Source organism: Lolium rigidum, chromosome 6 (assembly GCF_022539505.1).
Source record: "Lolium rigidum isolate FL_2022 chromosome 6, APGP_CSIRO_Lrig_0.1, whole genome shotgun sequence".
NCBI classification, from domain to species: domain Eukaryota; kingdom Viridiplantae; phylum Streptophyta; class Magnoliopsida; order Poales; family Poaceae; genus Lolium; species Lolium rigidum.
Window position 1 is genome coordinate 288,234,097 of NC_061513.1, and position 22,592 is coordinate 288,256,688.

Here is a 22,592-nt window from a genome sequence, read left to right on the forward strand (position 1 = left end):
TGCTCGTCTTGAAGCGTTTTTGATGGCGAGCAACGTAGTTATCATAGATGTGTTAGGGTTAGCATTGTTCCTAGTTTCATATGCTGTCGTAGTGCAACCCTTGCGCATCTAGCCGCCCTTACACCCCATCATAGGTGTAGGGGCGGCACCCGCTTGATCATCGTTTAGTAGATCTGATCCGTTACGGTTGCTCCTTGATTCATCAAGGATTAGTTTAACATCCGCAATAGTTAGGCCTTACAAAGGGTTGGAGGATCCAGCGGCGTGTAGGGTGTAGTTTGCGAGCCCTAGACGGGATGTTCCGAGGATCAACCTCGTGTTGGTTTTTAGGCCTTGTCTAGGGTTAGCTTACGATCACCGTGCGCGAGCGCGAGGCCCAATCGTGAGTAGGATGATCCGATTATGCGGTGAAAACCCCAGATCGTCGTGGATCTCATATGCTTTATCTTGATCAAGCGGGACCACCATATATTCGGCCACCTTGGACGAATCATGGGTGGATCGGCTCCTTGAGCCGATTCACGAGGATAACCTCGAGAGCCGATCGAGGCTCGTATTTAACGTGTACGTGTGTGCCTCGCGAGGAAACTAAGCGAGGCATCATCCATACCTTCTCGACCGGGTATAGGTCGGGTGGCACGCCCTTGCAATTTGCATCGGCGCGCGACCGGAGGAGGCTTTGCGGGCCGTCGCTCCGAGGGACCGGGGCCAGCCGCAGCCCTAGTTGTTCCCGGCTCTACGGTGTTGACCTGTCGCTGCCCGTCGGTGGGTTTCTGACGTCAACACATTCTGGCACGCCCGGTGGGACAAGCATCTACATCTTCGACATCCACCACATCGCCATCTACATCTGAGATGGCGGACGAAACTCCGGTCACTTACGAGGATCTGAACGGCGAGCTCAAGAAGAAGTATGACGAGATCAAGGTCCTCCTCGAAGCCGACCTCATCGCCTCCTTCCACAGGACCCGCTCCCATGGCATCAGATGGAAGGGGTTCTCACCTGAAGGCGCGCTCGATGGAGTGGACCTCTCCACCCCGTCAGAAGAACGCACCAGGTCGCTGCGTCAGGAGATCAACTTCATGGTGGCTCATTCGCTGCACCGCCATTCTGAGAGCCTGGTGAACACGTTGGAGCGCGTCGCTCTTCGCGTGATCCAGGAAATCATGAGCCATCAGTACTCTCCGTCAGGACCAGCTCTAGGGACTCACCAAGGAGAGTTACTACTCCAGTCCCGTCCACCGCTGCCGTTCGCTTTGGCAGCGCCCGAAGTGCCGAACTCATCGGCCTACGTCGTCTACAAGATTGGTGGTGACCCCAGTGACTACCAATTCCTACATGACGCGCCCAAGGAGATCCCGCACGGATACGCATGCGCATACGTGCCCGGACCGCAGATGCACAGGCGGTCTCGAACCAGGTTGCAACAGCGGGGACTTCGGAACAACGGGAGGAACGTCGGAGGCGGACCCCGAGAAGCGAGACGTGGCTAGCTAAATACGCCACTCCGACGAAACTCCGAGCCCAGCTCCCGCGGTTGGCTCGGAACCGGAAAAACAAGCATGGCTGGTTAAGTATGCCACCCCGGCGAATCTTCGGGGTTCGACACCTTCAGCCATCACCGCGGATCAGATTTGTACGATTCTGAAAGATCGGTTCGGCATGATGCCGAAAAGGAAGACGGTCGGCTATACCAAGCCGTACCCCAACGAGTACGAATTGATCCCGCTACCACCCAAATATCGGCTCCCGGACTTCACAAAGTTCAGTGGATCAGATGGTTCCAGCTCCATCGAGCATGTGAGCCGATATTTGGCACAGCTGGGCATGATCTCAGCATCAGACGCGCTACGTGTGAGGTTCTTCTCACAGTCCCTCACAGGATCGGCTTTCGGGTGGTACACATCGCTGCCACCGAACTCAATCCAGACTTGGAAGCAGTTGGAAGAACGGTTCCACGAGCAATATCACTCAGAGGCTTCCGAGGCTGGCATTGCCGATTTGGCACAAGTGCGACAGAAGCGCGGGGAAACAGTGTCAGAGTACATCCAGCGCTTCAGGACCGTGAGGAACCGATGCTATTCGGTTCACGTAAACGAAAAAGAAGCAGTCGAGTTGGCGGTGGTGGGTCTATCATCATCGATCAAGGACGTGGCCTCCCAAGCAGACTACCCTTCATTAGCACACATGGTGCGTAAGGCGTCGGCGTATGAACAGCGCCACCCGGATGTCTACCGGGACAAATTCAAGCGCGTGGTTACCATGGTTGACGCGAGCGAAGATGAAGGTGCTACGGGAGAGCAAGAGGTTGCGGTGGCTGAGTGGACTCGAGCGGCAGGCCCGAGAACTCCGCAAATGGGTGAAGCCACCAGGGCCTCCAAGAGGGTTCGACTTCGACGTGACTAAGACCGAGCGGATTTTCGATCTATTACTCACGGAGAAGCACATAAAGGTACCCGAAGGCCACAAAGTTCCTACGGTGCAGGAGCTGAACGGAAAGCCATACTGCAAGTGGCATAACACGTACTCCCATACCACCAACGACTGCAGGGTGTGGCGTCAGCAGATCCAGATGGCGATAGAAAATGGACGACTGATTTTCAACCAGTACGCCATGAAAGTCGACACACATCCCTTCCCCACCGTTAACATGGTGGAGTATGCTTACCATGAAGGTTGCCAGCCAGGATCTTCGTTCAGCATCAACATGATAGGGTCTGGACACCACGCTGGCAAGGATGAAGATGAGGGCAGCTGCTCTCAGAGCAAAGACACGGAGGAAGCCGCTCCAAGCGACCGGCTCCGCCAAGATGGCAAGCGCTACGTCACAGAGGGAGAAGTGAAGAACATAAGATATCAACGACCTCTCTCTGATCATCTCCTCAACAAGTATGCGAGTCAGTATGACCAACGCCGACAGTCCAGCGATGATGATGAAGGAGCTCGTCTGGCTAGAGAAGCCAGAAGACATCGTCGGCACAACCACGATGAGGAGGAGCACGAGCCTTATGCCAAGGGAACGGCAAGGGAGCAAGACGACGAGGGCAGGCACTGGGATTGCCCCTTCTTCAGACACTGCTGGGATTCAGGAATGAGCCGATTGCCAACGATCGGCAATTGCCCAGAATGCAACCGAAAGAAGAAGGAGGCAGCCAACGTGTCTGTGTTCCAACGCTTAGGGCCTCTCCCGCCGCGTAGCAAACACGCTGAGACCCCTCGGTTGGAAGATCCCGAGGATTTAGAAGACGAGGAAGAGGAAGAAGACATATACCACCAGCCAAGGTGGTGCCCTGATGGTCTCAGCCGCTCCCAAAAGCGAAGGGTTCAGCGACTACGTGCATTAGAAGAAGCCGAAAGGTTATATCTGCACACGTTGAGAAAGGCACGGCCTGATTTGGCCGCCAAAGTTCAGCGAACCCTGGATGAAGAGGGTCGGCCGCAAAGGGAAGTGTGGCGCCCCAAGCAAAGGAAAGCCGATGATGAAACATCGGCTGGCACAAACATGGTGCTCGTTCTTCCGACGAAGCCTAGAGCTCCACGGTTACACGATGCACTCAAGGTGGACGACAGTAAGTGCACCAACGTGATAAGATCAGAGATTGGGCTGGTTTTATCCACCGGCCTGGACGAGTAGCAGGAGCACGTCATTAAGTGAATGTGGCGAGGCTGATCCTTGTGATCGGCCCCGAAAATTTGTGGAGGAACATTACAAAACCTTCACCGAGCAAGCAATATGGAGGCCGATTCCAGCAATCGGCCAAAATTGTCCTCACCATCTATTTTGCCTGGGATCAATGTTTGACCCAACAGGGACTACCTGAAGAGCCGATAGCATCAATACTCTTGACAGAATCGGCTCGGGGGGCACCTAGGTGGATAAAACACGAGGATGTGAGAGAATACTGTTAAATATGGGGGCCGACACACAAATCGGCCTAAAAAATTCAAAAAAAATTTGAGCACAGCCGATGCAGCAGACATCGACTTAAGGATATAAAAGCCGATGCAGGGCCATCGACTCGAGAGGAACAAGCGTTCTGACCAGAAGGTCACTGTGTCAGGAGCAGCATGGGTGTACAGAGCAGGTTAAGGGCGGGCTGCATCAAATCCACCTAAGGAGAGGAGCCGATCTGACCACCAAGGCGTGAGGAGTGCGCTAAGGAAACTCGGGGGGCAGCTCACCCTGGAAGTTCGATGCTTTTAAAAGCCGATTCGGTTAGAATCGGTTGATTGCTGCATTACAACCTAGAGGTTGATAGTGACTCGTCTGGATGGCTTGCTACGGGGGCAGCAGACCTGGTAAGGTTCTGTTTAAGAGCCAATTGAGACGTCATCGGCTGATTTTTCCGTTGCCACCTTCTTCACAAAATGATGAGCGATTACTAAAGAGGGTCGTTGACTGGCGGAAGAAATTTAGGGGCTCTCCGGAAGATCCCACATTATCTGCCAGTTGGAAAATCATCAGTTGAAGGATACTGAAGGGTGAGTCGTGGAGGATCGATACATTGCTATCGGCTCATTGAGAAGCGGTTCGAAGAAATCGGCAAGATCAAATTGGGGAAGCTTCTCCATTAATAAACAGGATTTCTTACAAAGGAAGGACCGATTACTCAAAGAAAGGAGAACAAAAGAAGGGTCTATTGACCCGTCTCCTACTGCTAGGCCTATGCTAGTAGATCCTAATCTACGGGCCATCACTGCCCTCGTCGTCGTCCTCGGAACCCTCATCGGCACTACTGCCGATGGGCTCCTCGTCGCTACTCCCGTAGCCCTCCACGGGAGCTTCATCCCCGTCTTCATCATCGCTGCTGTCGTCGTCCCACCACATGCGGAGGCGCTTCGCTGGCGGGTAGCCCTCGAGGGAGTCGTCGTCGTCGTCGTCATCCACCTCTTCCTCCTCTTCAGAGGTGGGACAGCCCTCCCAGAGGTCGTCCTCGCTGGTCGACTCCAGTTCCTCGTCAACAAGGAACTGAAGGTTTTCATCCCCGCTGGTCAGGGACTGGTCGTCCTCGGACCAGATGGAGGAGGCGTGGTCCTCCAGATCCCATTCTTCTGGGGCGCGGATTTCCGGCGGTGTCTCGCGGGAAGAGGAAGACCCATAGGAAAACTCGGAGGAGGAAGAAGACATGGCGGCGCAGGAGGGTTTGTGGATGCTAATGCGAGGAGGATGAAGGAAGGGCAAGCTGTTTAGGACGGCTAAATAGAAGGGATATAGTGGAGATTTAATGCCACAGCAGTTTCCGAGGAGGTGATGTCCAGCAAGAAAATTTTCGGACGCGTGGAGAAGTGGAAGGGGCAAGGCATCATGATGAAGGGTCCTGCGGTGGTTTCTGCTATGCCATGACACGACCCGATGAAAGAAAAGCATAATGATTTTGGAAACGTCATTTCCAAAACCAGGGGGCATGTGTTATCACCAGAATTTGACCAAGTCAGAGGTGGGCCGCGATCAAGATAGACGGGAAGAATCTATTTGGAAGAAATAGGTGAATCGGCCTTTATACGCAGAGTTTGGGCTAGTTAGCCCGTGTATCTTTATATAGTAGGTTATGTAGAAGATAGAGTTTATCTCGTGCACGGTTTAGTGCACGCCCACATTAGAAAGTCCCCTGGACTATAAATATGTATCTAGGGTTTATGGAATAAACAACAACCAACGTTCACCACAAACCAATCTCGGCGCATCGCCAACCCCTTCGTCTCGAGGGTTTGTCCGGTAAGCACCATGCTGCCTAGATCGCATCTTGCGATCTAGGCAGCACGAGCCTGCCTACGTTGTTCATGCGTTGCTCGTGCTGAAGCGTTTTTGATGGCGAGCAACGTAGTTATCATAGATGTGTTAGGGTTAGCATTGTTCCTAGTTTCATATGCTGTCGTAGTGCAACCCTTGCGCATCTAGCCGCCCTTACACCCCATCATAGGTGTAGGGGCGGCACCCCGCTTGATCATCGTTTAGTAGATCTGATCCGTTACGGTTGCTCCTTGATTCATCAAGGATTAGTTTAACATCCGCAATAGTTAGGCCTTACAAAGGGTTGGAGGATCCAGCGGCGTGTAGGGTGTAGTTTGCGAGCCCTAGACAGGATGTTCCGAGGATCAACCTCGTGTTGGTTTTTAGGCCTTGTCTAGGGTTAGCTTACGATCACCGTGCGCGAGCGCGAGGCCCAATCGTGAGTAGGATGATCCGATTATGCGGTGAAAACCCCAGATCGTCGTGGATCTCATATGCTTTATCTTGATCAAGCAGGACCACCATATATTCGGCCACCTTGGACGAATCATGGGTGGATCGGCTCCTTGAGCCGATTCACGGGATAACCTCGAGAGCCGATCGAGGCTCGTATTTAACGTGTACGTGTGTGCCCTGCAGAAACTAAGCGAGGCATCATCCATACCTTCCTCGACCAGGTATAGGTCAGGTGGCACGCCCTTGCAATTTGCATCGGCGCGCGACCAGGAGGCTTTGCGGGCCGTCGCTCTGAGGGACTGGGGCCAGCCGCAGCCCTAGTTGTTCCCGGCTCTACGGTGTTGACCTGTCGCTGCCCGTCGGTGGGTTTCTGACGTCAACAATAGGTTAGTGCCGGAAAATGCATAATAATGACATATAATGTGTATAAAACATGTGAGTATCATAAAATTAGCATGGAACATAAGAAATTATAGATACGTTTGGGACGTATCAAGCATCCCCAAGCTTAGTTCCTACTCGCCCTCGAGTAGGTAAACGATAACAAAGATAATTTCTGAAGTGACATGCTATCATAATCTTGATCAATACTATTGTAAAGCACATGAGATGAATACAGCGATTCGAAGCAATGATGAAGATAATGAGTAAACAAATGAATCATATAGCAAAGACTTTTCATGAATAGCACTTTCAAGACAAGCATTAATAAGACTTGCATAACAGTTAACTCATAAGCAATAAGTTCAAAGTAAAAGCGTTGAAACAACACAAAGGAAGATATAAGTTTCAGCGGTTGCTTTCAACTTTAACATGTATATCTCATGGATAATTGTCAACACAAAGTAATATAACAAGTGCAATAGGTAAACACGTAAAAATCAATGCACACAGTTTACACAAGTGTTTTCTTCTAAGATAGAAAGAATAGGTAAACTCACTCAACAATAAAGTAAAAGAATGGCCCTTCGCAGAGGGAAGCATGGATTACTATTTTTGTGCTAGAGCTTTTATTTTAGCACTCAACATTTATTATAGCAAATGGTAAAACGAAAAGTGACTTTGGCACAAGAGCACGAGTGTTCTCGGTTTTTAAAAACATATTTCGGAGATTACAAAAAATTGAGCTTAAATCTGCATATACATAGAAATCTTCTGAATGTACTGTAAAAATTTCAGAAGAAAATATAATATATTATGAACTATACAAAAAAGACAAATTTCGACAAAAATTGTCCCTATACAAAGCCATAAATTTTTTTGTAGCTAAAAATATAACACAATTTTTACCAAAACTTTGCACGAGTATTCATGACATATATATGTATTCATGGAATAATTTTTATGATTTTTTGAAACATAAAAATATAATTTTAAGATATTTCAAAAACCGAGAGCACTGGTGCTCATGTGCACCACGGTAAAACAAATACATGCAAACAAGAAATCATCTCACAAACTTCATTTTTTCAAAATAGGGTATTACCCAGCCTCTGCATCGAAGAGATACATACGACCTTTCTTTATTTATTTATTCAACAAAGACTAGCAAGAAGCCTTCCAATGGTCATACAAATGGAAGCCGCCAAACAAGGTGACAAAGCACCACCAAACTAACACAATGATGGAGAAAACAAACGAGGCCTTGTGCAACGGTGATGATGGTGATGATGATGATAACAAAGATCGATGCCTTGGTCTCCAATGATCTTAGCAGCCGTCATGATGGATCACTGCTTGCGAGTTCCCCCTCTGTATCCCTCGCCGAGATCAGGTTTTGTGGTTTTCTGGTGTCTCTGTATCTTGCTTTTTAGATCCGTCTTAAAAGGGTGATTATATTTGATGAGGCGGTGCTAATGTTAGTTGGTATGGTCAGGCGGTACGATCGGGCCTGACCATACCAATAGTCATTAAAACGTCTGGAAACGTCTCTTCACGAATGTTTTTCTTGGCTCGGTTTGGTTCATTGTTGAAAGATCTTTATTGCTTCAAATCATCATTATCTCGCCCAGATTTGGACCCTTTTGCATTGGTTGCAAATTCTCCTCTTTATTTCCAAGATTGCCTGAAACAAATAAAATAGGTGTGCGCTCACGCGGTAAAATACGAAAGTCCTAACAGTACTCAAGCATTTAGGTGACGTAAAACATGTTTCTTTTTGCGCTCATCACCCCCTGACTCACCGCCAGGCTGCCACTTTGCAGCCCGCAATTCAACGTGCCAATAGTTCGGCGGCGTATACGGAGCAACGGGAAGCAGTCCGCCAGCCCCGGCAATGGCTGTCACCATTGTTTGGTGTCGCTGTTGCCTAGTATCTACATCATTCCACCGTAGCCTAGGACCCATTGCCGCCTCCGACATGGTGAGCAGGAGCAACAGAGAGACTTCTAGCAGCTATTGTCTATGCAATGTGAGTTCTTCTTCCAACTGCATTGTAAATATTTAGGGTTTAGGGATCCAAATTAGGATATCTTTAGTATATTGTACCTAACTTAGATTTGGGGCAATTTTTGCCGAGATGTAGTCCACAGATAACAAATAGACATGTTTATTAGCGGATTTGAAGAAGTGGATGGATACCACTGAAAGCCATCTGGTGGAGCAAAACATGATTGGAAGAGAACTATGAGGAGCAAGCTGGGGTTGTGCAAGATGGAGAAGGAGAGGAACTTGATGTGAATGGTGTAACAACCCAAAAATTTCAAAACAAACAAAATGAATTTCTCTAGTTCCAAATTTTGGAACCAACAAAAACTTTTATTAAAATAAGATTGATACATATAGATCTTGTTTTAAATCTTGTGTTTTGCCATGATGAGTGTTATTATGCTTATGTGCTAAACCCTAAAACCCTAAAGTGATCAAGTGAAGGTCACCAACCCAATAAAATAAAGAAGAAAGAAATCAAATAAGAAAAACCTTAAACCCTAATCTTTTCCAGAAATCATTTTAGATCTATTTTGAGAAACACAAAATAAAATAAAAGACATATGTGGGCATTTAGTCCTAATAGGTAAATCTTGAACCCTACCTTTATTATTTATGCTAAATAGTGGTGAACCATTGTGAACCCCACTAAACCCTAAACTTCACCTCTCTTTTCACCACCCTAGTTAAATTAAAATAAAAGGAAATTAAATAAGAAAGAGGCATATGTGCCTAGGGCTATATTTATAAAACATTACCCTAAGCCTTTCTACTTTGCTTAGAGGTTTGGAAAAACTTCACAAACATTACCTAGTACCTATCAAACCAATTCCAAGTTGAAATCAAAGAAAATAAAAAGAAACTAAAAATGCCATAGAGGCATATGAGAGTAACATGCAAATTTGTGAATTTGAGAAGTTTGACCTTAGGACTTGTTGTGAATGATTGGATCACTTCCATATGCCATTGCAACCCTCAACAACATCAAATGGGCCAAGAACACTCAAATCAAAATCAAATGCCACATATGCATAGAGGCATATGTGACACATATCCATTTCACCAAACTTTGACCTATGACCCTAAACCTTGACCAAATGATGGGAAACCATCTCTCAACCTAATATAACACTAAATTGACCCTAAACCATGCCCAAGTAAAGCAAGGTGAACAATTTACAAAAATAATAAAATTTGAACCTCACCTCTTATGTGTTATGGCCAATTTTGCAAATCTTTGAGCAAGACCATTTGAATTGGTTTCAATGGTTGGAAAATGTTTCTAAACTAATAAGAATCACCTTAGAGTCAACAAAAGTCAAATTAAATGGAGGGAAATCAAATAGGAGAAAATTCCCAAAATTCACTCACATACACATTATGCCATATTGCAAATCTTCACCAAAGGCCACCATTACTTGATCTATTGCTTGTGTAATACTTAAATATGATAAACTAACACAAATGCATCATTGGATCAAGAATCAAACACAAGGAAATCTCAAAATCAACATACATGTGATAATGGTCATATGTCCCAATTTTACTTTCTTCACCACTTTGCACCCATTTATCTTCTGATTCCTCAACCAACCTGGGTCAACTATGACCATGTCATCCAAGACCATATGAAGATGAACAACTTTCATGTTGACCACCATACCTCATGTTGACTAGGTTGACCAGAATAGAGGAGACAAGTGATGACTTTGAAACAAAGAGAAGATTCCTCCACTTTTTGAAACTTTGCAAAACCACACCAATTTGACCACCACCACCACCATTATATCTCTATGATTATATGAATAAGATCCACCAAAGGAATTTCCAAATTTTGAAAATAAATTTCTTTCGGCCATATTTACAAACACCTTGTGTGCACAAACCAAATATGTGCCCATGCTGGATTTTTGGTTTAGACCAGGTCCAACCCTGACCATCTCTGAGGCCCTGGAGCTCCATCACACCTCCCATCATCAGTCCAAGCCACTGCACCCCCTCTCTTAGTCACCATGACCAAAACCCAAACCATGCCGGCCACTTGACACCCACACATGCCCCCTTCCTCTCTCGGTCACCTCCACCCCTGAACCACCTTGTCCTTGAGCTCTCTCTCACCCTCCCCGGTCGTGCCGGACTCCAGCCTCGACTAAATCTCGCACCACACCGCCCGGGCCACGCGTGCCCGGACCGCGCCCGCAGACGCCCACGCGCGCCGGGACGTGCACGATGGCATCCCCGGGCGCGACGTAACGCCGCCATGCCCCATCGCCTCACGCCTCCCCTCGCTCTCCCCATGCGCACGTCGACTCACCGTGGACCCAGCAACCTCACGGACAACGCCGCTTGGACGCGCACGCCTCGTCGCCGTCGTCGCAGACGACGACCGTCCGCCCCAGTCCGCCAGCATACGGTGACGTTGCCGCCCGCTCCCGTCCACCTCTGACCTCGCCAGGATGCTCGTCGTGATCACCCTGACACCAGGAACACGCCGCGCCCATCACTTGCCCCTTCGCCGCCCTGGAACGCCGACGTCGACGACGACCTGCCCCGCTCGCCACGGCCACCCCTCGCCCCTATAAAAATAGGCCGCCTCGAGATGATTTCTTCACACTCTCGACTTCCCCTCTCCCTCCTGAGCGCCCTCGCACCATCTCCCGTTCACATTACCCACTCCGCCGCCGCAATTTGACCGGAGACCGCCGCCGCAGCAGCTCGACGGAGGAGAAGCTCCCGGCCACCACAGACGCTCCCTCGACCCTCCTTCGACTCGCCGTCGTCGACCAGTTCGTTTGCCCGCCTCGCCGGACTCCCTAGACGCCGGTAAGCCCCTCCCTGGACCCTCCTGGCCGCCGGTAGGGTTTGAACCTCGCCGGAGCTCGTCGGCCGGTGAGGACGAACCACGCCCGTCGATCCTCCCTTTCATCCAACGGCTCACAGGGCGCACGGTTTCGGGTGGGTTAAAAATCTCACTGACAGGCGGGGCCCTATGTCAGGCGGCCCGCTCGCATCGCCAGCGAAGCTGGGCCGGCCCATTTAGTTTCCCGCCCCCGTTTGAATTCAAACTCGTTTATTTCTTTTTCATTTATTTTGCAATCTGGTGTCAACTTCAAAATTTAATAGATCCAAATCTACTGAGCCAAATTCAACAAATTTTATACATTTGGAAAGCTTATCAAAATCTGTATCCAATGCCACTGGATTCAAACCAATATCTATTGTAGAATTAAAGTGGGAAAATAAACAAGGCAGGAACTTTTCTGCCTTAGAATAATTATTAAAAATCAACCCAAAATGCTTTTAAGTTAATTCTAACTCCTATAATTCACATTTCACTTATACTCATTGTTTCTACAAAAAGATGCCATGCTTACTTTGAATGATCATGGCCTAGTTGAATTAAAATGACTTTATGGCTATTTCTAGTCAAAGATATTGTCCAAAACTATTAAGAAATATTATGGGAGTGCTTCTCTCATTTAAATCTTGTCACCACCAATTCAACATGAGGTAGAGACTCTGGTCATTTAGGTCTCACATGAATTGTTGATGATATTAAATCTTTACTATGTTAGGATTAAAAGGTATGAGGTGTTCCCCTCATTTAAATCATTTTCTTAAATGATAAGTATGAAGAGGTTGACTTTGGTCAACCTAGGTCATATATTATTCATAAGAGAAATTAGATCCTAATAATATAATGAGAGGAAATAATTTCTCTAAGTAATTAAAAGTAACACCTTAGTTAGTATGAGAGGAAATTATTTCTCCTAAATAAGAAAACAACACATTTACCCACTTAATAGTAATGTGTGATGCTAGTTTAACTTGTGTAAATTATATGAGGTGTTTCACTTCATTTAAATCTTGTCCCAAGTACTTTCATATGAAGTTTGAACCCCTGGTCAAATACTCCCACATGAAATACTTGGAGATTTTAAATCATTATAGGCCTTATTAAATGGTATGAGGTATCCCTACCTCATTTAAATCATTTTCTCAAATGATGATGATGAATGGTTGACTTAGGTCAACATAAATTCATGTATGATGGTTTGAGAAATTAAATCTTAAAGAAGATTCAATGAGAGGAAATTATTCCTCAAGAACTATATGGAAACTATCATTTACATATAAAATGAGAGGAAATTATTCTCCCTCAAAGCAATACCACCCATGCACTAAAATGTATTAATTGTGTAAATAGACTAGTTTGTGTGATTTATGTGTGTGCTTAGTATAGCTCTTGAACTTGTGTGGTGATTGTATCCTCGTATTCGTTTATAGACGCTAGTACCGGAGAATATCAAGAGGAGGAGGTTTTCTACCAAGAGGAGGAAGAAGAGAACTTTGATCATTACACCAATCAAGGCAAGCTAGACTAATGCAAGTTATATTGTGGCAAGCTAATATTCTTGCAAAGTGCAAAGCTCTACTAGAGCAAGGCACACTCACCCATTTACTTTATGCTTCATGATCCCATCCCAAGTTTTATTCTTCCAAACTTTTACTTTGATTATTATAACTTGCTTTTATAGTTAACTTTGGTCTAGAAATAGAGTACTACAAGAGTATCAAACTTAGCCTAGAAAGCTATAAGCTAAGTTAGCACCCCTCATGACTAGTTGCTAGTGCTAACAAATAAAATTGACTACTCTAGATGGGAACTTGTGAAATGAAATGACTTTGAAAACCTTGGAATGATGAGTCATTCTATTGAAAGATTTTGAAGGTGAATGGGACTTGTGAATGACATGGTGAACTTTACAAAAACTGATGGTTGGGTTCGGATGCGATACCATTCCGATTTTACAAGTACCCCCACAATACCTGATATGGGTAGGGCTTAACTAGAAGTTTATGTATCTTAGTATGGGTTCCCTCTAAACAAGCGTCATCGGGGTTATGCCAAGGGCTGCCTCCAAATAAATATGGAATGATGTGATATGACGTGAATATGAGGTGAATGTCCGGCCCAAGCCCCGTGCAGTTCCCAGGCTGACAGTTGGTCTTCACTGGGAGGCCAAGCTCATGGGGAGAGGTGCCTATACTAGGGTATGTAAGTGAAAGGTTATGGTTGGTAGTCCGCACACGGAGTGTGATAAATCAGGGCCGATTAACCCCGACGGATTATTGCAAATGTTGTGGCACAAGTGTACGACCTCTGCAGAGTGTAGATCTATTCGAATAGCCGCGTCCACGGTTATGGACGGTTGGAAAGGCCATACTGTTCCGTCATCAGACCTTTTTCAAAAATGTGACATGTGAAGGGTGACTTGTGATTTGAACTTGAAAGGTGAATGGTGAACTTGACTTGAATCACCACTGAGTTGTGGGAATGACACTAATGTTCCCACTTGAGTTAGTTAGCAAATGAAGAGGCTTTTACTAAATGTTTGTGAACTAAAATTGGCTTTATGCAAATAAACTTAGAGCTTAGCACCCCCTTACTATAGTTGATAGTACTTACATTAGTATTAGTTTGCGAGTACTTTAAAGTACTCATGGCTTTGTCAGTTGGTATCAGAGCCATTGTTGACCTTAGGAGACCCTAGTTAGAATGGACGTCTGAAAAACTTAGTTTCAAAACCAAAAAAGTAAATATTTGTGAAAAACTTATTCTCACTCTTATCCTTGAGATCTTTTTCAAAGAAAGAAAGCCATACTCTACTTTTACTTGTAATGTTACATAAAATTTTGCACACTTGATCACTTCTCTAACTTACTCATCCTAATTGCTCACAGATGGAATACCAATGGGAGTGCTATCAGCTTGGTCACGGAGGAGAACTGAAGTTCGAAAAGGAGTTGAAGCAACTGGTGGACTATCTAGGACACCCGTATCCCGAGTTCTTCGGAATACCCCTCAAAGCTCAGTTAGGAGAACCACCTCGGTGGGACGTGTCTACTGATCTACGAAGGAAGCTTGATGCCCCGGTATGGGAAACCATATGGTTTTCTGTGACGGGAAACACTTGGAAGGAAGGACTAGACAAAGCTATGCAAGAAGCAATCTCCCGTCTGTGTGGACAAAATGAGGACAAGATCAAGAACACTCGTTTCATCTACTACCCAAGACATGACTCCATGGGCAGACCGATGACCATGCCCCCACCACAACCAAAGATGAACCCCTATGAAGCACCTCAGGACTTCAGGCAGTACAAAACCCGCAGGGATTTGGACAACGCCCTCGCCCTTCGCCAAGCACCTTAACCGTGAAGACGAAGAATTCCCCCCTGAAGAGTAGTATCACTAAAGCACTTGAGTAGGTGTGAGTTGTATCAGGATCCCCTTGTATCGTAGAGCGAATGAATGGTTCTTCAAACCAACGGTGTGTTAGATTTGTAATGTGTGATGCTTGGTATGAATGAAAAAGTGTTGTTGGTTTTTACCCCCGCAACACTACTCAAAATTTCAAATTGTGAACTTTTTAAAATTTAACAAAACAAACCATAGAAATTTCCCTCTTATCTTATCATCTACCTCGATATTCAGATGGCCCCACCAACCCGCAGCGCCAACCAAGACGCAATGATGCAGATGATCCAGATGATGATGGAAGACCGCGAAGCCGCGAGAGCTGAACGACAAGCCAACATAGCTGCACTGCAGCAGATAGCTCAGAACAATCAGGGCCATGGAAACCACGATCACCCAGGATCAAAGCTAAAGAACTTTCAGAACACCAACCCACCTATTTTCAACAAGACTGAAGAACCCCTAGATGCTGATGACTGGCTCCAGACAATGGAGAACAACCTTGAAGTTGCAGGAGTTGAAGCCGCAGAAAAAGTACTGTTCGCCACCCACTACCTCGCAGGACCTGCCAGAGCCTGGTGGACCAGCACCCGTGCCATGAATGCAGGACAGATGATGACCTAGGAAGACTTCAAGCTGAAGTTTAGTAAATATCATGTGCCCCAAGGACTGATCAAGAAGATGAGAGACGAGTTCCGCGAACTCAAACAAGGAAGAATGTCCGTGGTGGAATACCGCGACAGGTTTCTTACACTGTCAAGGTACGCCCCGGATGAGACCGACACCAATGAGAAGAGGAAGGAAAGATTTCTGAACGGACTACACGACGAGATGCAGACTGTGTTAGTGAACATTCCGTTCGCTGACTTGGAAGCCCTGGTAGACTCAGCCATACAGATGGAAGGAAAGCTGCATCAGGCCAACGAGAACCGCAAGCGCAGAATGATGAACCAGAGTGGACCCCACCATAACCAGAAGTATCGCAATAACTCCTCTGGAGGATTCACCCCAAGATACAACAAGCCAACCCCTCAGAATTATCGCCCCAACTACACCAACAACAACGGAGGACCCCCGAAGCCCGGAGGCAACAACAACAACAACAGCCACCACAACAACAACAACAACCACAACAGCAACAGCAACAATGGGAACAACAACAACACCAACACTGGCCCAAGAACTGGAAGCAATGCTATCCCCGTTACCCCGAAGGACAAATCAACTGTCACCTGCTACGAATGTGGAGTTGTGGGTCACTTCTCCAATGAGTGCCCCAAAAAGCTTGCCAGGATTGCCGCCAATACCGCAGCACCTGCTCAGCAACAGCGCCGCTTTGCCGGGAGAAGGAACCAGAACAACAACAACGGCCGTTTCTACCACATGACTGCCAATGAAGCCCAGGAAGCACCCCAGGCCATGCCAAGTATGTTCCCCTGTTAATAAAACGCTCAATCTCTCTTAGGAACCTAACTTTTCTTAAAATCTCGGGACGAGATTTGTTTAAGGGGGAAGGGTTTGTAACAACCCAAAAATTTCAAAACAAACAAAATGAATTTCTCTAGTTCCAAATTTTGGAACCAACAAAAACTTTTATTAAAATAAGATTGATACATATAGATCTTGTTTTAAATCTTGTGTTTTGCCATGATGAGTGTTATTATGCTTATGTGCTAAACCCTAAAACCCTAAAGTGATCAAGTGAAGGTCACCAACCCAATAAAATAAAGAAGAAAGAAATCAAATAAGAAAAACCTTAAACCCTAATCTTTTCCGTAAATCATTTTAGATCTATTTTGAGAAACACAAAATAAAATAAAAGACATATGTGGGCATTTAGTCCTAATAGGTAAATCTTGAACCCTACCTTTATTATTTATGCTAAATAGTGGTGAACCATTGTGAACCCCACTAAACCCTAAACTTCACCTCTCTTTTCACCAGCCTAGTTAAATTAAAATAAGAGGAAATTAAATAAGAAAGAGGCATATGTGCCTAGGGCTATATTTATAAAACATTACCCTAAGCCTTTCTACTTTGCTTAGAGGTTTGGAAAAACTTCACAAACATTACCTAGTACCTATCAAACCAATTCCAAGTTGAAATCAAAGAAAATAAAAAGAAACTAAAAATGCCATAGAGGCATATGAGAGTAACATGCAAATTTGTGAATTTGAGAAGTTTGACCTTAGGACTTGTTGTGAATGATTGGATCACTTCCATATGCCATTGCAACCCTCAACAACATCAAATGGGCCAAGAACACTCAAATCAAAAATCAAATGCCACATATGCATAGAGGCATATGTGACACATATCCATTTCACCAAACTTTGACCTATGACCCTAAACCTTGACCAAATGATGGGAAACCATCTCTCAACCTAATATAACACTAAATTGACCCTAAACCATGCCCAAGTAAAGCAAGGTGAACAATTTACAAAAATAATAAAATTTGAACCTCACCTCTTATGTGTTATGGCCAATTTTGCAAATCTTTGAGCAAGACCATTTGAATTGGTTTCAATGGTTGGAAAATGTTTCTAAACTAATAAGAATCACCTTAGAGTCAACAAAAGTCAAATTAAATGGAGGGAAATCAAATAGGGAGAAAATTCCCAAAATTCACTCACATACACATTATGCCATATTGCAAATCTTCACCAAAGGCCACCATTACTTGATCTATTGCTTGTGTAATACTTAAATATGATAAACTAACACAAATGCATCATTGGATCAAGAATCAAACACAAGGAAATCTCAAAATCAACATACATGTGATAATGGTCATATGTCCCAATTTTACTTTCTTCACCACTTTGCACCCATTTATCTTCTGATTCCTCAACCAACCTGGGTCAACTATGACCATGTCATCCAAGACCATATGAAGATGAACAACTTTCATGTTGACCACCATACCTCATGTTGACTAGGTTGACCAGAATAGAGGAGACAAGTGATGACTTTGAAACAAAGAGAAGATTCCTCCACTTTTTGAAACTTTGCAAAACCACACCAAATTGACCACCACCACCACCATTCCATCTCTATGATTATATGAATAAGATCCACCAAAGGAATTTCCAAATTTTGAAAATAAGTTTCTTGCGGCCATTTATACAAACACCTTGTGTGCACAAACCAAATATGTGCCCATGCTGGATTTTTGGTTTAGACCAGGTCCAACCCTGACCATCTCTGAGGCCCTGGAGCTCCATCACACCTCCCATCATCAGTCCAAGCCACTGCACCCCTCTCTCTTAGTCACCATGACCAAAACCCAAACCATGCCGGCCACTTGACACCCACACATGCCCCCTTCCTCTCTGGTCACCTCCACCCTGAACCACCTTGTCCTTGAGCTCTCTCTCACCCTCCTGGTCGTGCCAGACTCCAGCCTCGACTAAATCTCGCACCACACTGCCCAGGCCACGCGTGCCCAGACCGCGCCCAGAGACGCCCACGCGCGCCAGGACGTGCACGATGGCATCCCTGGGCGCGACAGAACGCCGCCATGCCCCATCGCCTCACGCCTCCCCTCGCTCTCCCCATGCGCACGTCGACTCACCGTGGACCCAGCAACCTCACGGACAACGCCGCTTGGACGCGCACGCCCTGTCGCCGTCGTCGCAGACGACGACCGTCCGCCCCAGTCCGCCAGCATACGGTGACGTTGCCGCCCGCTCCCGTCCACCTCTGACCTCGCCAGGATGCTCGTCGTGATCACCCTGACACCAGGAACACGCCGCGCCCATCACTTGCCCCTTCGCCGCCCCGGAACGCCGACGTCGACGACGACCTGCCCCGCTCGCCACGGCCACCCCTCGCCCCTATAAAAATAGGCCGCCTCGAGATGATTTCTTCACACTCTCGACTTCCCCTCTCCCTCCTGAGCGCCCTCGCACCATCTCCCGTTCACATTACCCACTCCGCCGCCGCAATTTGACCGGAGACCGCCGCCGCAGCAGCTCGACGGAGGAGAAGCTCCCGGCCACCACAGACGCTCCCTCGACCCTCCTTCGACTCGCCGTCGTCGACCAGTTCGTTTGCCCGCCTCGCCGGACTCCCTAGACGCCGGTAAGCCCCTCCCTGGACCCTCCTGGCCGCCGGTAGGGTTTGAACCTCGCCGGAGCTCGTCGCCGGTGAGGACGAACCACAGCCGTCGATCCTCCCTTTCATCCAACGGCTCACAGGGCGCACGGTTTCGGGTGGGTTAAAAATCTCACTGACAGGCGGGGCCCTATGTCAGGCGGCCCGCTCGCATCGCCAGCGAAGCTGGGCCGGCCCATTTAGTTTCCCGCCCCCGTTTGAATTCAAACTCGTTTATTTCTTTTTCATTTATTTTGCAATCTGGTGTCAACTTCAAAATTTAATAGATCCAAATCTACTGAGCCAAATTCAACAAATTTTATACATTTGGAAAGCTTATCAAAATCTCTATCCAATGCCACTAGATTCAAACCAATATCTATTGTAGAATTAAAGTGGGAAAATAAACAAGGCAGGAACTTTTCTGCCTTAGAATAATTATTAAAAATCAACCCAAAATGCTTTTAAGTTAATTCTAACTCCTATAATTCACATTTCACTTATACTCATTGTTTCTACAAAAATATGCCATGCTTACTTTGAATGATCATGGCCTAGTTGAATTAAAATGACTTTATGGCTATTTCTAGTCAAAGATATTGTCCAAAACTATTAAGAAATATTATGGGAGTGCTTCTCTCATTTAAATCTTGTCACCACCAATTCAACATGAGGTAGAGACTCTGGTCATTTAGGTCTCACATGAATTGTTGATGATATTAAATCTTTACTATGTTAGGATTAAAAGGTATGAGGTGTTCCCCTCATTTAAATCATTTTCTTAAATGATAAGTATGAAGAGGTTGACTTTGGTCAACCTAGGTTATATATTATTCATAAGAGAAATTAGATCCTAATAATATAATGAGAGGAAATAATTTCTCTAAGTAATTAAAAGTAACACCTTAGTTAGTATGAGAGGAAATTATTTCTCCTAAATAAGAAAACAACACATTTACCCACTTAATAGTAATGTGTGATGCTAGTTTAACTTGTGTAAATTATATGAGGTGTTTCACTTCATTTAAATCTTGTCCCAAGTACTTTCATATGAAGTTTGAACCCCTGGTCAAATACTCCCACATGAAATACTTGGAGATTTTAAATCATTATAGGCCTTATTAAATGGTATGAGGTATCCCTACCTCATTTAAATCATTTTCTCAAATGATGATGATGAATGGTTGACTTAGGTCAACATAAATTCATGTATGATGGTTTGAGAAATTAAATCTTAAAGAAGATTCAATGAGAGGAAATTATTCCTCAAGAACTATATGGAAACTATCATTTACATATAAAATGAGAGGAAATTATTCTCCCTCAAAGCAATACCACCCATGCACTAAAATGTATTAATTGTGTAAATAGACTAGTTTGTGTGATTTATGTGTGTGCTTAGTATAGCTCTTGAACTTGTGTGGTGATTGTATCCTCGTATTCGTTTATAGACGCTAGTACCGGAGAATATCAAGAGGAGGAGGTTTTCTACCAAGAGGAGGAAGAAGAGAACTTTGATCATTACACCAATCAAGGCAAGCTAGACTAATGCAAGTTATATTGTGGCAAGCTAATATTCTTGCAAAGTGCAAAGCTCTACTAGAGCAAGGCACACTCACCCATTTACTTTATGCTTCATGATCCCATCCCAAGTTTTATTCTTCCAAACTTTTACTTTGATTATTATAACTTGCTTTTATAGTTAACTTTGGTCTAGAAATAGAGTACTACAAGAGTATCAAACTTAGCCTAGAAAGCTATAAGCTAAGTTAGCACCCCTCATGACTAGTTGCTAGTGCTAACAAATAAAATTGACTACTCTAGATGGGAACTTGTGAAATGAAATGACTTTGAAAACCTTGGAATGATGAGTCATTCTATTGAAAGATTTTGAAGGTGAATGGGACTTGTGAATGACATGGTGAACTTTACAAAAACTGATGGTTGGGTTCGGATGCGATACCATTCCGATTTTACAAGTACCCCCACAATACCTGATATGGGTAGGGCTTAACTAGAAGTTTATGTATCTTAGTATGGGTTCCCTCTAAACAAGCGTCATCGGGGTTATGCCAAGGGCTGCCTCCAAATAAATATGGAATGATGTGATATGACGTGAATATGAGGTGAATGTCCGGCCCAAGCCCTGTGCAGTTCCCAGGCGGACAGTTGGTCTTCACTGGGAGGCCAAGCTCATGGGGAGAGGTGCCTATACTAGGGTATGTAAGTGAAAGGTTATGGTTGGTAGTCCGCACACGGAGTGTGATAAATCAGGGCCGATTAACCCCGACGGATTATTGCAAATGTTGTGGCACAAGTGTACGACCTCTGCAGAGTGTAGATCTATTCGAATAGCCGCGTCCACGGTTATGGACGGTTGGAAAGGCCATACTTGTTCCGTCATCGGACCTTTTTCAAAAATGTGACATGTGAAGGGTGACTTGTGATTTGAACTTGAAAGGTGAATGGTGAACTTGACTTGAATCACCACTGAGTTGTGGGAATGACACTAATGTTCCCACTTGAGTTAGTTAGCAAATGAAGAGGCTTTTACTAAATGTTTGTGAACTAAAATTGGCTTTATGCAAATAAACTTAGAGCTTAGCACCCCCTTACTATAGTTGATAGTACTTACATTAGTATTAGTTTGCGAGTACTTTAAAGTACTCATGGCTTTGTCCCTGGCTATTCAAATGGCCAGACTATGAAGGAGAACAGCAGTACGAGGAAGATGGACAGCAGGACGTCTACGACAACTAGGATCACTCCTGACGTCAACAGTTGCCTGTGGAACAGATGGACCACGACCGCTACTACTTCGCTTCCGCTATGTGTTTTGTAATAGGATCTCTAGATCCACTATGATGTATTAAGACTGGATCATGTGATCCTTTGTTGTAAGACGATTATGTATTGTAATGAATGATGTGTTGTGATATCAATCTATTATGTCTCGCAAAAACAATATTCCTGGGATTGCGAGGAATGGCATGATAGGCATCTGGACTTAAAAATCCGGGTGTTGACAAATGGAAAGAACTGAAGGAGGAGGACAAGAGGCTGAAATACATGTTGTTTTATCTTTTAAAAGCTAGTGATGTAAGTAAATAAGAAAAGATGAAAAAGATCAGACAATTTTTTTACAGCGAGATTTTTCCCCTTGAATCTTGTTGAGCATGTGCGCTCAAGTAAATCAAGCATTATATGTGTCAAAATCTAGTTGTTAGGTTTAATTGTTTAAATTGTTGTATGATAAAAGTTGGTATCGAATGTTTTATAAAAAATATGTATTGTTTCAGAAATGGAAAAAAATGGGCCGATATTATGAAGGGGTCACATCCATGTGCAGTTGACCCAACCCGTGGTAGATTGTACCGGTATCCCTAAGGACTCCTTTGATTTATAGGATAGGAAAAACATATGAATAGGAAAAGCATAGGATTGAGATGTTTTGTCTATGTAAATCATATGGGAAGATGGAGTGTATTTGATTATAGCAAATGATTTTTTCCATGAGGTATGACCTAATATTTTTTCCTATAGAATTTACACTACAAGATTCTTATGATTAGTTCCCATAGGATGTGTTCCTATGAATCAAACAACTTGTATAGAATT